The following is a 14,333-nucleotide window of genomic DNA, read 5'->3' on the forward strand; positions in this document are numbered from 1 at the left end:
AGCCAAACATAAGGTGGCAAAGACAGCCTCTCTCCCATGCAGAAATGGAAACTCTATATTTGCTGTTGCAGCTGCTGGCTATGACAAGTGTCCAGGTGGCAGAGCCCTAGCAAAGCTGTCACCAATTAAAACCAAGTCTTCTGGCTGTATGAATGTTTCACACACAACAGTTGACAGTGATGGTTCTAAGAGCTCTGGTTTGTGGAGTCATATAAGTAGAGCTCTTTTCCTAGGGAAAATGGTGGCGGGCAGGTGCACTGCCTTGCCCCCGCAACATTGGGTGGCCGGGCATGCCAACATCACCCTGGCATGCATACATGATGTTGGTATGCCCTGTGGCATGCTGACGTCACTTGGAAGAAGATGCTCAGATCCTTCGCCTAATGTGCATTGCCTATCTGAACACTGAAATTAAGAAGAAAAGGACTATTGTCCAGGTCAAAATCACGGTAAATTCTGCAATATGTCTGAAACAAACTTGCATGCTGTTTTCTGCCATTCCTACCAAGTCCCCTTCATTGTTACCCTGTAGTCATACATGAATTACTTTAAAGACTGACTTGATATTATCATAGTTTGAAATTCCTTATGAGCATGGAAACGTTTGGAAGCAGTTAAGCGAAAATCATATAAGACCACAGTCTTGTGTACTTTTTACCATCTGCTGTTTATGTTTTTTAAACACTTGGCAAGATCCACAACACAGTAATTTTTAACTAACGTGATTGGTTTTACAATTTCATGCCAGTATTATGTTCTCAAACATAATTTTTAAGAGAAGGTGCTAAAAATGCAGAGTATTCCACCCACCATCATAAGGCTCTTTGTTAAAGTCTCTACAAATGTAAAGACCTTAGGAGCAAAAGCAACCATTGAGCTGAGTTCATTCCTCAACAGTGGACCTCTGGGGGAATATCTAATAGGACACTGTTATATCTGTAAGCCTTTGCCCTGCCTCGTTTTGAACTCCAAGGCCAAACTTGCCAGAGGTTCCATTTAGCTCTTGACTCCCTACTTTAGCATTCCAATCCCCTATAATGAGAAGAACATCCTTCTTTGGTGTCATTTCTAGAAGGTGTTGCAAGTGTTCATAGAATGTTGGGAAAGATGGAGGGCACAAGGAGAAGGGGACGACAGAGGACAAGATGGTTGGACAGTGTTCTGGAAGCTACCAGCATGAGTTTGACCAAATTGCAGGAGGCAGTGGAAGACAGGAGTACTTGGAGTGCTCTGGTCCATTGAGTCACGAAGAGTCGGACGCGACTAAATGACTAAACAAGAACAAATATCTGTAAGACAGCCTAGATGAGCCATTAGCCAGAATGGGGTCCTTCTCACATTAAGCAATAATTTAATATATTAGATAGGTTTACAGGTGTGCATAGCTCTAGCTAACTATGTCCAAAGTAGTGAAATGCTACGGACTCACACTGAGGTTCTATACGACTGAATAACATATGTTTTCTGGAAAGGTATAATAGGAGTTTAGATGAGTGATGCTGTGGAAAAGAGCGCTGGGGAGGGGGGACTAGTACAATGTTATGCCAATCTAGAAAGACAATACCTAGGCTCCAAAAAGACTCATGGACCATATATTGTTGTGTATATATTTACCATTGACTCTATTTGATTTCTTATACCTAATGTTGCTTTTTATGCTCCCAAGCTACTCCAGGCAGCAGCTGGTGGTTCTACAGCAGCAATCCAGCTGACCATTTGTGGGTCATGCACAACTAATTTAAACTCAGAGTATACCCATTTAAAGTTCTGACCATAAAACTGCCATACGCCATCATTCCCATAGGCTTGAATAATATTGGAGTCTACTCTAGGGGAGGTGTTCATGTATCATGTGCTTCTGACCATTCTATCAGCAAAAACACTTCTACTTGCTCCCTGGAATGATTCCACACTCTCCACCAACCTCCACATGGTATTTTGGGGGTTCTCCTGACCCCCCAGAGAAGATATGAAGGATGTACAGTTATGAGTGGGCACAGGAGATGGAGAAAGGCCTGTAGCACTAGTGGGAGTCCCAGCATTGATATCTGCTGGGTTGTTTGTTTTTTTTGTTTTGTTTTTTTATATAATTTTTTATTGATTTTACAATTTTTTTAAAACAATACAAACATATAAAGAGACATACAAACACGTATAATTTCATAACCTTATTCTCATAAACCTTGTTTCTCGGACTCCCCCATACCTCCCCTTTCTGCATCCCAATGTCCACATTTTTTTCAGCAACTTCTAGTGATTCTGTCAAGAATATGTCTTACTAATCTTTCCTTGAATCTATTCTTATATCGCTGAAGCCTTTTCATTCTCTAAGCCTTGACATTTTAGTATTCATCAAGTTTATAATAATCCTTAAGATAAATTTTAAATTTCTTCCAATCTTCTTCCGTCGTCTCCTTCCCCTGATCGCGGATTCTGCCAGTCATCTCAGCCAGTGTCATATAGTCCATCACTTTCATCTGCCATTCTTCCAGAGTGGGTAGCTCTTGTGTCTTCCAATACTTTGCGATGAGGATTCTTGCTGCTGTAGTAGCAATGCCCAAGACAATGCCCAAGAGGAAGGCCTCTGGTTTCTTAGGAAAGGTACATTTAAGTACCTTTTTCATTTCATTATATATCATTTCCCAGAAGGCCTTGATCTTTGGGCACGTCCACCAAAGGTGATGAAAAGTACCTTCAGATTCTTTACATTTCCAACACTTATTGTCAGGCAAATGATAAATCTTTGCTAGCTTGACTGGGGTCATGTACCACCTATAGATCATTTTCATAATATTTTCCTTTAAGGCATTACATGCCGTGAATTTTATCCCGGTGTTCCACAACCATTCCCAGTCAGCAAACATAATGTTATGACCAATGTCCTGTGCCCACTTAATCATAGCTGATTTAACTGTTTCATCTTGTGTGTTCCACTTCAGCAACAAGTTGTACATTCTTGATAAAATCTTAGTATTGGGTTCTAACAATTCAGTTTCTAATTTTGATTTTTCCACCTGGAAGCCAATTTTCCTGTCTTGTTTATACATCTCCATTATTTGATAATAATGGAGCCAGTCTCGTACTTTAGGTTTCAATTTCTCATGGCTCTGTAACTTCAATTTATCTCCTTCTTGTTCCAAAATTTCCCAATACTTTGGCCATTGGGTTGTTTGAATCCAGTCCTATGATCTTAGAAGAAAACCCAAAAACCAGTGCTATGATGCAGTGTAAATTTTATTAGGAATGTAGAAGACAGAATTTCAGTGAACAACAAGCAGGTTTGAACAGGGCAAAATGCAAAAAGCTCATGTGATTGAACAGCTTATTTGTTTCTGAGAGAGGCGATGTATTTAAAGAACATAATTGCTCCGCTCCTTTACAGGAGGTCCCCAGTTACCCAGAAGATCCGGTGCAAATGAGTGTGCTAATTTCATCAACAGAGAGAATAATTCCTGTGCTCTTTCCTCTGCTATAGGAACATATGCCTTGAAGAGCCATAGGGAAATAAATAAATAAACATCAGAGAGGAACATAAATAGTGGGACACAGTGGAGCAAGTTTAGATATAAAGAGATGCATGAAAGATCTAGCTGGGCCTGATTCCCAGGGATGCTGAACATTCCCCCAGCTCCTATTGGGACTGACTAGGATTAGGGTGCTCATCATAGCTAAACTCAGGTGTAGCTATTCTGCTGTTTATCTGGGTCTGTCTTCTTCTCGCTAGTTGATAGTCCATGTGAATTTAGCAGGGGGTGTAACAGATGCTTCCTCTGTCTCCAACGAATCCATAGCGACTCCCAAGTCCAAAACGAGATCCTCTAAGACCACCAGCTCCAAGAGCACCGGCTCCAAGAGAACCAGCTCCTAGGAACCCACTGCCCAAACCACCAGGGGAGCATGGAGCGTTTCCTCCCACGGCCACGGGCTCACAGCTAGCAGAGAGGATGGGTCCTGGGATGGTCACGACAGTGGCGGGTGGCTGGATCATGACCTCTGATGGTGGGATCTGGTTGATGCATGAAGGGGCGACACCAGAAAGAATACCAAGACTAGCAGAAGGGATGCCAGATCCAACCAGGGCACCAGAGCCATAGCCATAGGTGTTGCCAAGGCCAAGGCCACCAAGGCCACCAAGGCCACCAAGACCTGCTGATCCAAAACCGACGACTGGGGTGGAAGCGCAGGATGGGACAGCACAGGATGGTCCACAGTTTGCCATGGCTGAGTGATGGAGATGAGTCTGCAAGGGCATAAGAGGAAGCAGAAGCAAAATTGTAGATAAGAAGTGCTGCAATGTTCAGGAGTTTGGGGAGATATGTAGCCGCACCACCATCACAATACAGAAAAATGTGTTTAAATGTCATCAAAATGTGCATTTATAATCCTAAAAGAAGAAACACATCAGTACTTTATTAAAAGCAGAGATGACAACCCTTCGATGTAGAGAGGTGAGAGTTCCTATAAGTAATGTATGGAGAAGATGTGGTCCTTCAGATATTGCTGGCCCATCTAGTCCTTCATCCTGTCATCACGGTGGCCAGCCAGATGACTTTGAGAAACTCTCAAGCAGGACCTGAAACTCTCTTCCTGAAGTTTCTTGCCACTCCAGTGTTATTCAGAAGCACCACTGCCTTTGGCACATGGAACATAAGCAAAGAACATAGCCAACATGAGCTGGCTCATTGGTTGCATTGCTGAGCTGCTTTACATTCTACCCAAATCTTAGCTCCTGTAATTAGAAGTGGTCAAAGCTACCAAGATGACCTGGACAAGTGAAGCTTACCTGTTCCTTTGAGAAATGAAAAGGCAAGAGAAGCTGATCAGTGAAGCTGTTGGAGGACTCTGGGCTGGTGAGGGCCTTTTATACTGTGTCTGTGGCATCCCTGCTCAATGACATCTCTTTGCTCTCAAGATCCGCCCTCAAAATCTGCTGGTTTCATCATGTGCATAATTACTTTAATAATCACAGCGGTGTCAGGGCCAAGGACTCTGCTGTCCTCAGCTTATTACAATAAATTACTCAGATCGTCTTTTCAAGTTTTCTCTGTCATCTCTCTGGGAATTTTCATTAATATTTTAGTATCATGCCTAGTGACTTGATGTCCCACACTGACGACTGTTGGTCTTAGTGGGACGTATTTGTGAGAAAACATGCACAGGATTTTGAGCTGTTGATTTTGTGTTGTTTTTTTAAAGAATTTTTATTGAAACTTTTCAACATAATACAACAAAAACCAAGCTAATCTGAATAAAATGAAAGAAAAAAAGGATTTGAAACTAAAACTCCCATCATTCCCAATAATTGGTAGTGCCGGCTAGGGCTGATAGGAGTTAGAGTGCAACAACATCAAGTGAGTCCCATAGATTCCTTGCCCCTGTTTTAACTTTGTGGCTTAGGGCCCTCGTATTTATGGGACCGCCTCTCCTGGTATGCCCTGCAGAGGACCTTAAGGTCCATGAGTAATCATAGTTTAGAGGTCCCGGGCCCTAAGGAAGTCAGACTATCCTCCACCAGGGCCAGGGCCTTTTCAGTGATGGCTCCGACCTGGTGGAATGCTCTGTCCCATGAGACTAAGGCCCTGCAGGATTTAACCTCCTTCCGCAGGGTCTGTAAGACAGAGCTATTTCGCCTGGCCTTTAATTTGAATTCAGCCTGATCTTTTATTTCCCTTCTCTTCCCTCCCCCTCCCCTTTTATGAAGATCACCCGCTCTGAGACCCCACAGCTAATTGTCCCCTGGCCTCCTCGCTGGCCCAAGCAGGACCAATTCAGCCAGCTAGCCCTGGTGACTATCTAATGCTTATTTCCCCTAAATTGATTTTTGAATTTTATTGTTATTCATGTTTTTATACTGTATTTTATGCTGCTTTTACAATTAAGTGTTTTAAATTTGTTGTTAGCCGCCCTGAGCCCAGTTTTCTGAACCGGGAAGGGCGGGGTGTAAATATAAAAATATTCTTATTATTTTATTATTAACTGAAACAGTTCCTATGTGTTCTTATTTCTCACCTTGGGCTTCATCCCTCCGAAAGATTCACAGTGTCCACCTACAGTCTACTTCCACAGTCAACTCACAGTCAACCTTCACTCAAGCACCCACAGTCATCAACAGTCGACCATCCACAGACATCTACAGTTAACCCACCCACACTCAGCAGCATCCAATGACATTTGCGGGGCCACTGGTCACACTCTCACACACATTTGGGCCTCATTTTGTATAGATCAGGTCTAATATAAACCTACTGGCTGCTGTTTCTGTAGCACCACATATAAGAATACAATAAGATCCCTATTGATCAAACACAAAGTCTGACTAGTTTTGGACAACAAGATCCTTCTGTGAATCCTCTGAGTAGGGCACAGAAGCAATAATCTATATAGCTCCTCCATTTTCAAGAGCAGTGTACTAGCTATTCCCAGTTAAAAAAAACCAATGAAGTCTTTTCCAGGAATAGCTCGTACACTGTTCTTGAAAATGGAGGAGCTATATCAATTCTTCAGGAGAATTGTAATGTACTAGTGTGTGAGACCTCAAGCTAGCACTGTAATTTGAGATTAAGGGCATTTTTTAGACTAGACAGATCAGACCCAAGTTTGTTGAATGTCATGCAACTCTGTCCATCAACCAGTATCCACCTGTTTGGTAATCTGGGACTGGAGCCCTGTAGGTCCCTTAAGGCACATTGTCTCAGTCTCACCCTCTCTACCACCCTCTGTCTCAAGGGTGATTGAGTATCTGTCTTGCATTCATGAGGTCCCAATTCCTGGCACCTCCAAGTAGGGCTGGGAAAGGTTTCCTGTCTGAAGACTTGGAGAGTCACTGCCAGTCAGTGTAAACAACACTGAACTGGATGGACCAACGGTCTGACTCAGCACAATGCAGCTTCCTATATTCCTATTTCAATCATGCTTTACTTAATTCAAAGCTACACCTTTCAGTGTGGTTTCACAATCAATCCCTCTTCAGATCTGTAGGAGAGACAGAAGGGGGGGGGGTTCAGGGTGTGAGGCTGAGAAAGATGGGAGCTGTCCCAAGTGGGAGCTGGGAAGGCATGGATCTCTGTGAATTGAAGATTAAGACAGAAGGTTGATAAAATATAAAAATGTGTTTCTTTTTCCCCTCCTCCTCCCTCTTTTTCTTTTTCTTATTTTGCTCTCTTTAGAAATTACCTTTGTTTGGTTTTTATTGTATTATAAGTTGAAAACGTTTAACAAAATTGATTTTTCTTTAAAAATTCCTCTCCTCATGGAACATAGGTCATTTGAGCTCTGGAAGCAGAATAGGGGATCTCCTAGCAACTCTCAGCACCCCTGGGAAACTACAGCTCCCAGAATTCTTTGGGGGGAGCAATGATCTCCTAGCAACTCTCAACACCCCTGGGAAACTACAGCTCCCAGAATTCTTTGGGGGGAGCAATGACCATGTGGTATCATAGCGCTGTGAGTGTGGTTGGGAAGAAAAGCTCCTCTCTATCCACTGTGTCATCACTCCACAAAATTATTTCATTCACTGTTACTTGTTCTAAACCAGGCAAAAGCAAACCCGGCCCTCCAGATGTTTTGAGACTACAACTCCCATCATCCTTGACCACTGGTCCTGTTAGCTAGGGATGATGGGAGTTGTAGTCCCAAAACATCTGGAGGGTGCTGAGTTTGCCTATGCCTGTTCTAAACAAAAGAGTGGCAAGCAAGTAACTATGGAAAGTTGTTCCAGTCCCCTGATCATTTTGCTTACCCCCTTTTCCCCAGCTCAACAATATACTTTTTGAGATATTCAAAAAGAATTGTGAATGTATCTCTTCCTTTATGAGAGAGCGGGTGGCGCTGTGGGTTAAACCACAGAGCCTAGGACTTGCCGATCAGAAGGTCGGTGGTTCGAATCCCTGTGATGGGGTGAGCTCCCGTTGCTCGGTCCCTGCTCCTGCCAACCTAGCAGTTTGAAAGCACATCAAAAAGTGCAAGTAGATAAATAGGTACCACTCTGGCGGGAAGGTAAATGGTGTTTCCGTGCGCTGCTCTGGTTCACCAAAAGTGGCTTAGTCATGCTGGCCACATGACCTGGAAGCTGTACGCCGGCTCCCTCGGCCAATAAAGCAAGATGAGCACCGCAACCCCAGAGTCAGTCACGACTAGACCTAATGGTCAGGGGTCCCTTTACCTTTACCTATATCTCAAAAGGGACATCTGTGAGAACAGGCCACTGGACTAGATGGGCCATGTTATGGGAAGCTGGGCTGAAGTGTTCATTAAACTCCACAAATTTGCTACATGGACACTTCTGAGAGATTAGGTCTTTATTGTGTAATATGTAATATCCGATCTGTCACTAGAAAAGATGGTGGAGTGTCGGGACTCCATAACAGGAGCTTCGTCTTGCAGCCATGTTCTTATTAAATCTCAGCCTGGCATTTAGTTCTTGGCATGAACAGTCTATGAGAGAAGTTTGCTTTGATGGGCACTTTGATCTGGGAAAATGGCTCCGAAAAAATGCCAAGCTTCTGAGGAAGCAAATATCCTGTGTTTGTTTTTGTTTGATTTGTTGTTCTAGGAAACTTCAAAGAAAGGTACGGGGTGCTTAGCCATGCAAGATGCAGCGGCAGGTTGAATCATTCTCAGTTTCAGTCTCTGTCAGTTATAAATATGGGAATTAATAAAACTGTGGGCTAGGAACCTGCCTCAAATGTTTAGCTTGAAAGCAGGGTTCAGCAGAAGCTCAGAGCCTTGGAAATTGCCTTATATCAAACCATACTATTGTATTGCCTATACAGTATTGTCTACACCATGGGCAGGTGTAATGGGTTTAGGGGTTGCTCGTGCGTAAGTGGCCGCCACTCCTGGCTAGGTTACCTGGTTAACCCTTTCTGACTGAACAGCCTCCAGCATCGTGACTGTCTCAGTCGCTGGCAGAATCCGTCAGTGGGCGTTTCTTAAACTTCTTCCAGCACAAAAGTTCCTTGACGCCAAGTCTCCTCCTACTCTCCCTGTGCGGAAGTCTTCTGCGCAGGGAGGGTGTGGGCAGTGGAGTACCCGTACTCTCTCCGCTGGTCTCCGGCGAGGAGTCTTGGGGCCTCCTCCCCGATTCCCCCATCTGCCCCCCTTCTCTACTGGTGTTACGCTGATTTCCTTCCCCAGCAGACGGGCTCCCTCTTTCCCTACTGGGATCCTCTCCGCCATCCCTTTGGAGCCTTCCCTCCACTTCTAGCTCCGGTGGCAGTTCCCTGACAGTAGGCAAACTAAGGTCCGTGGGCTGGATCAGGCCCAATTGCCTTCTGGATCTGGGCCGTGGAAGGCCCAGGAATCGCCATGCGGATCGCCAGCATGCACATTCTTTCTCTCTCCCTCACACGGCGGCAGTGGTGGCGGCTCCACCTTCCCTCCTCCTGGCTTCTCCCCGCCCTGCCTAGAGGAGGAAGGGGGCTGGGCTTTGTTGGTGCCAGCAGCAACGGGTGCTAAAGCGGCCCCCATTTTAAGCAGCCCCTCTCTGGAGGGGCAAGTATGGAGCTGGATGTGGGGCTAGGTGGGCCTTTGGTTTATGGCCTAATCCAGCCAGGCTCTTTCTGGGTTATGATGATGGGTGGCTTGTGTTCAGTGATGCCTCCACATGGCCTCTTTGCAAAGTTTCCCTGCTTTATTTGATCTGAAATGAAGCTGGTGGAACATTATCTCAGTGAGGGGAGAAGGAAGATCAATATGTTGGGATGTGCAGTGCAGTTACTGTGAGAATCTAACAACAGTTTCATTAAAGACAAATTGCTCCAACTCTTCACGGCTATTATTAAAGTAATCTGGTGTGTGATGCTGATGGGGCAATTTGTCGGCAGCTAATTAGGACAACAGGGGAAGAAAAAAAGAAAACCACCACTGTGTCCTGAAACCACAGACCAGTGAGGCTGAGAGTATATAAACTCATGGCTTGGAGAACTTTTCCATCAGTTCCACCAGAGCTTCCGACATCTCTCAGCTTTCTATTGCTTGGAAAGGCAGGTAAGAGGGCTGACTCCAGAAGGGGTTTTTGGAATACCATTTGTCACTTTTCTAAGACATATCTGTCTCCATCCATCTCTTCCTCTCTGTTTTGCTTTAAAAAATATGCATGGCATGGTGATTCTTTGAGCTAGTTCAATCCACAGAATGGGTGTTTCTTGCAAAATGGAAGTTGAATTCCGACATGAAGATATTTGTCAGATGCAACCTTACTCTTTGGTTGAGGCTGTGGCCCTCCATATATTATAGGGCTGCAACTCGTGTCAGCCCCACTCAGCAGACATGATGGTCACGGATGATGGAGCTGTTCTCCAGGAACAACTAGAATAGATGGATGCAGTTCCTTATCCCTGGTACACAGTAAACAGGCAGACACTCATGGTCAGGCTGTCTCTCCCCGCATCCATCCCTGCCACTCCTCCAATCCTTGCATTCCTTGCACTGTCGGGACAGGCATCTGTTTCGCCAACATGAAAGCAAGAAACTGCACCAAATGGGAATTTGGTTTATCCAGCAAAGCTTATCTTAAATTGTTCCCACAGATTGTATGGACATTGTTTCCATGACTGTGGACATTGCTTCCATGAGACCTTCAATGGCTACTAGGCATGACACCTTTGCTGTGCCATCCATGGCCAAAAGCAGTAATGCTTCAGAATAACGGAGGGAGGTGGGTGCTATTGTGCTTGTGTTCTACTTACAAGGCTCCCCTCAGGAAGACCACAGTGAGAATGCTGGATTAGATGGGCCATTGGGTAACCTAACTTAGGCTTTAATGCATTGTAGCACTTCTTATCTATAGTATTGTTTCTGCTCCTTCCTGTGTCCTTGTAGACTCACCTCCATCACTCAGCCATGGCAAACTGTGGACCATCCTGTGCTGTCCCATCTTGCGCTTCCACCCCAGTCGTCGGTTTTGGATCAGCAGGTCTTGGAGGCATTGGTGGCCTTGGTGGCCTTGGTGGCCTTGGCCTTGGCGACACCTACGGCTATGGCTCTGGTGCCCTGGTGGGATCCGGCATCCCTTCTGCTAGTCTTGGTATTCTTTCTGGTGTCGCCCCTTCATGCATCAACCAGATCCCACCATCAGAGGTCGTGATCCAGCCACCAGCCTGCATCATGACCATCCCAGGACCCATCCTCTCTGCTAGCTGTGAGCCAGTGGCCGTAGGAGGAAATGCTCCATGTTCCCCTGGTGGTTTGGGCAGTGGGTTCCTAGGAGCCGGTTCTCTTGGAGCCGGTGCTCTTGGAGCTGGTGGTCTTAGAGGATCTCGTTTTGGACTTGGGAGTCGCTATGGATTCGTTGGAGACAGAGGAAGCATCTGTTACACCCCCTGCTAAGTTTACATGGACTATCAACTAGCGAGAAGAAGACAGACCCAGATAAACAGCAGAATAGCTGCACCTGAGTTTAGCTATGATGAGCACCCCAATCCCAGTCAGTCCCAATGGGAGCTGGGGTTCAGCACCCCTGGGAATCAGGCCCAGCTAGATCTTTCATGCATTTCTTTGCTATCTAAACTTGCTCCCACTTTTTATATTCCTCTCCAATGTTTGTTTGTTTATTTGCCTAGAGCTCTTCAGGGCATATATTCCTATAGCAGAGTAAAGAGCACAGGAATTATTCTCTCTGTCAAGGAAATTAGCACCTCAGTTGCACCGGAACTTCCAGGTAACTGAGGACCTTATGTAAAGGAGAGGAGCAATAATATTATTTAAATACATCACCTCTCTCAGAAACAAATAAGCTGTTCAATTGCATGAGCTTTTTCCATTTTGCCCTGTTCAAATCTGCTTGTTGTTCACTGAAATGGTTGTCTTCTATATTCCTAATAAAATTTACACTGCATCATAGCACTGGTTTTTGGGTTTACTTCTAAGATCATAGGACTGGATTCTAACAACCCACCATTCCAGCAGAAATCAGCACTGGGACTCCCACTAGTGCTACAGGCCTTTCTCCATCTCCTGTGCCCACTCATAACTGCACGTCCTTCATATCTTCTCTGGAGGGTCAGGAGAACCCCCAAAATACCATGTGGAGGTTGGTGGAGAGTGTGGAATCATTCCAGGTAGCAAGTAGAAGTGTTTTTGCTGATAGAATGGTCAGAAGCACATGACACATGAACACCTCCGCTAGACTATACTCCAATATTATTCAAGCCCATGGGAATGATGGCGTATGGCAGTTTTATGGTCAGAACTTTAAATGGGTATACTCTGAGTTTAAATTAGTTGTGTATGACCCACGAATGGTCACCTGGACTGTTGCTGTAGAACCACCAGCTCCTGCCTGGGGTAGCGGGAGCATAAAAAGCAACATTAGCTATAATATATCAAATAGAGTCAATGGTAAATATATACGCAACAATATATGGGGCCATATATGAGTCTTTTTGGAGCCTAGGTATTGTCTTTCTAGATTGTGTGGCGAGTTCCCGCCTCCCACCAGAAGGAATAAAGACACGTGACACAACTATATTAGGTTAATGGGCAAAAATTGGCCACAACTTTATTGGTTACAGGTGATGAGCGGTATTGGCTTAGGCATTGGTCCTATCCGACTATCCGGCTTCAGCCTGATTGCTAGAAGACTGGGAAGGGTTAACACCAGCAGGGGGAGCCCTGCTGATGCACATAAACTAGGAGCTTCCCTGGGGTCTTAGGCCCTCACCTCCATAGGCTTCGGACAAGGCCACGCCCCCTGGAATCCTTTACCGGACTACCCTTCAATATTTGGGGGAGGTGATGGCACTCCTCCTCCCCAACACATCTACATAACAATACCCCTACCAATGCCTAACCGCCAAAACCGAAGAAGTTGTGACGATTTGCTATGAGGTAGGCAAAAAAACCAAATGGCTGGTGCCAGTTTGCCAAGTGGAAAAATTCCTACCAGGCCCCTTAACGGCGACCAACTGAAGTTCATAGCAAGGTCAAAGAAGAAACCATGAAGGGCAGGAGGGTGGGAAATCACCCCAGTTGAGCAGCCAAAGAGGGAGATCCTCTCCCACGCTTGCCTTAAATGTGGCAAGCCACACCCCCTGAGCCAGCCAATTGGCTGGCCAGGCAATGATGAGGCAGAGGATTCCCCAGATCATGCGGGGCTGGAAGCCAGCCTCCGCATGCGTGTTGGAGGCGTGAGCCCGCAACACCACCGCCTCCCGAGGTCGGAAGTGGCTTTGGCATAACATTGTACTAGTCTCCCCTCCCCAGCACCCTTTTCCACAGCATCACTCACCTAAACTCCTATTATACCTTTCCAGAAAACATGTTATTTAGTTGTATAGAACCTCAATGCGAGTCTGTAGCATTTCACTACTTTGGACAGAGTTTGCTAGAGCTATGCACACCTGTAAATCTAGCTAAAAAGTGGTACCTTGGTTTACAACCATAATCCATTCCGGTGGTCCATTTGTAAACCAAAACAGGTGGTAACCCAAGGCGCGCCTCCAAAAAAAATCTGTTCGTAATCCAAAAAAAATGGGCTGTAATCCAAAAAAAGGTTGCAAACTGGGACACACACTTCTGGGTTTGAAATGTTAATAATCCAAAATGTATGCAAACCAAGACGTATGCAAACCAAGGTACCACTGTAATTTAAATTATTGTTTAATGTGTAGAAGAGTAGAAGAGTGCAAGGGCGACGCACCTCCCCAAAAAGCTCCAAGAGGAGTATTGGGGTGTCTCAGGGTCCTGCTGCTCACTGATGGCACATTGGCATAGTCTGTCCCTGCCACTGTACTGAAAAGTGCGTTAAGGGGGGGGGGGAGCCGAGCCCACCGGTAAGCCAGTCACCAAAGCAGCTCCATAGAGGAAAGCCTCTGATCCAGCCACGAGCGGTTACCTTTCCAGTACATTGAGCCAATTGAAAGGTGAGGAGGATGATCAGTTTAATTTGACTAATTTAATTCAGCAAAGCGGGAGGGGAAAAAGGAAATCTACTTCCCTTTTGGGGTCTTCGAGCACGAATCCATACAAGTGAAGTGCTGATGAAGTTTACTTTGGAAGACAAGTTAACTAATGAACAATAAGGACTAAAAGGTTTTACACAGCTTTCGTTTCAACCTGCGGGTCCCCAGATGTTGTTGGACTACAACTCCCATCATCCCTGAGCTCTGGCCTTGCTAGCTAGGGGTGATGGGAGTTGTAGTTCATCAACGTCTGGGGACCCACTGGTTGAGAAAGGCTGGTTTATATCAATCTCAATTTTTAAAAAAAGCAAACTTGACTTGAATTCAATTTGAACCTGAACTTATCTTATGGCGCTAATGAACTTGACTGAAAATGGAGGTTAAACCTGAGAAGGATTACAATGTTATTTAATGGAAGAATACTATAATTTT

The 14,333-nt window shown here is 45.1% G+C and overlaps 2 long non-coding RNA genes across 2 annotated transcripts; one reads left to right on the top strand and one right to left on the bottom strand.

The window, feature by feature from the left end:
* Positions 1-3,216: 3,216 nt before the first annotated feature.
* On the bottom strand, positions 3,217-4,851 carry LOC310694367. Its single transcript, XR_014519627.1, has 2 exons — positions 4,784-4,851; positions 3,217-4,240 (listed from the first exon to the last, which is right to left on the bottom strand). It is a non-coding gene; the product is annotated as an uncharacterized lncRNA (long non-coding RNA).
* A 4,989-nt stretch (positions 4,852-9,840) lies between these two features.
* Positions 9,841-11,841, top strand: LOC310694390. Its single transcript, XR_014519651.1, has 2 exons — positions 9,841-9,987; positions 10,822-11,841. It is a non-coding gene; the product is annotated as an uncharacterized lncRNA (long non-coding RNA).
* The last annotated feature ends 2,492 nt before the right edge of the window (positions 11,842-14,333 follow it).

This window comes from Podarcis liolepis (assembly GCF_965112155.1).
Source record: "Podarcis liolepis genome assembly, chromosome: 15".
NCBI classification, from domain to species: domain Eukaryota; kingdom Metazoa; phylum Chordata; class Lepidosauria; order Squamata; family Lacertidae; genus Podarcis; species Podarcis liolepis.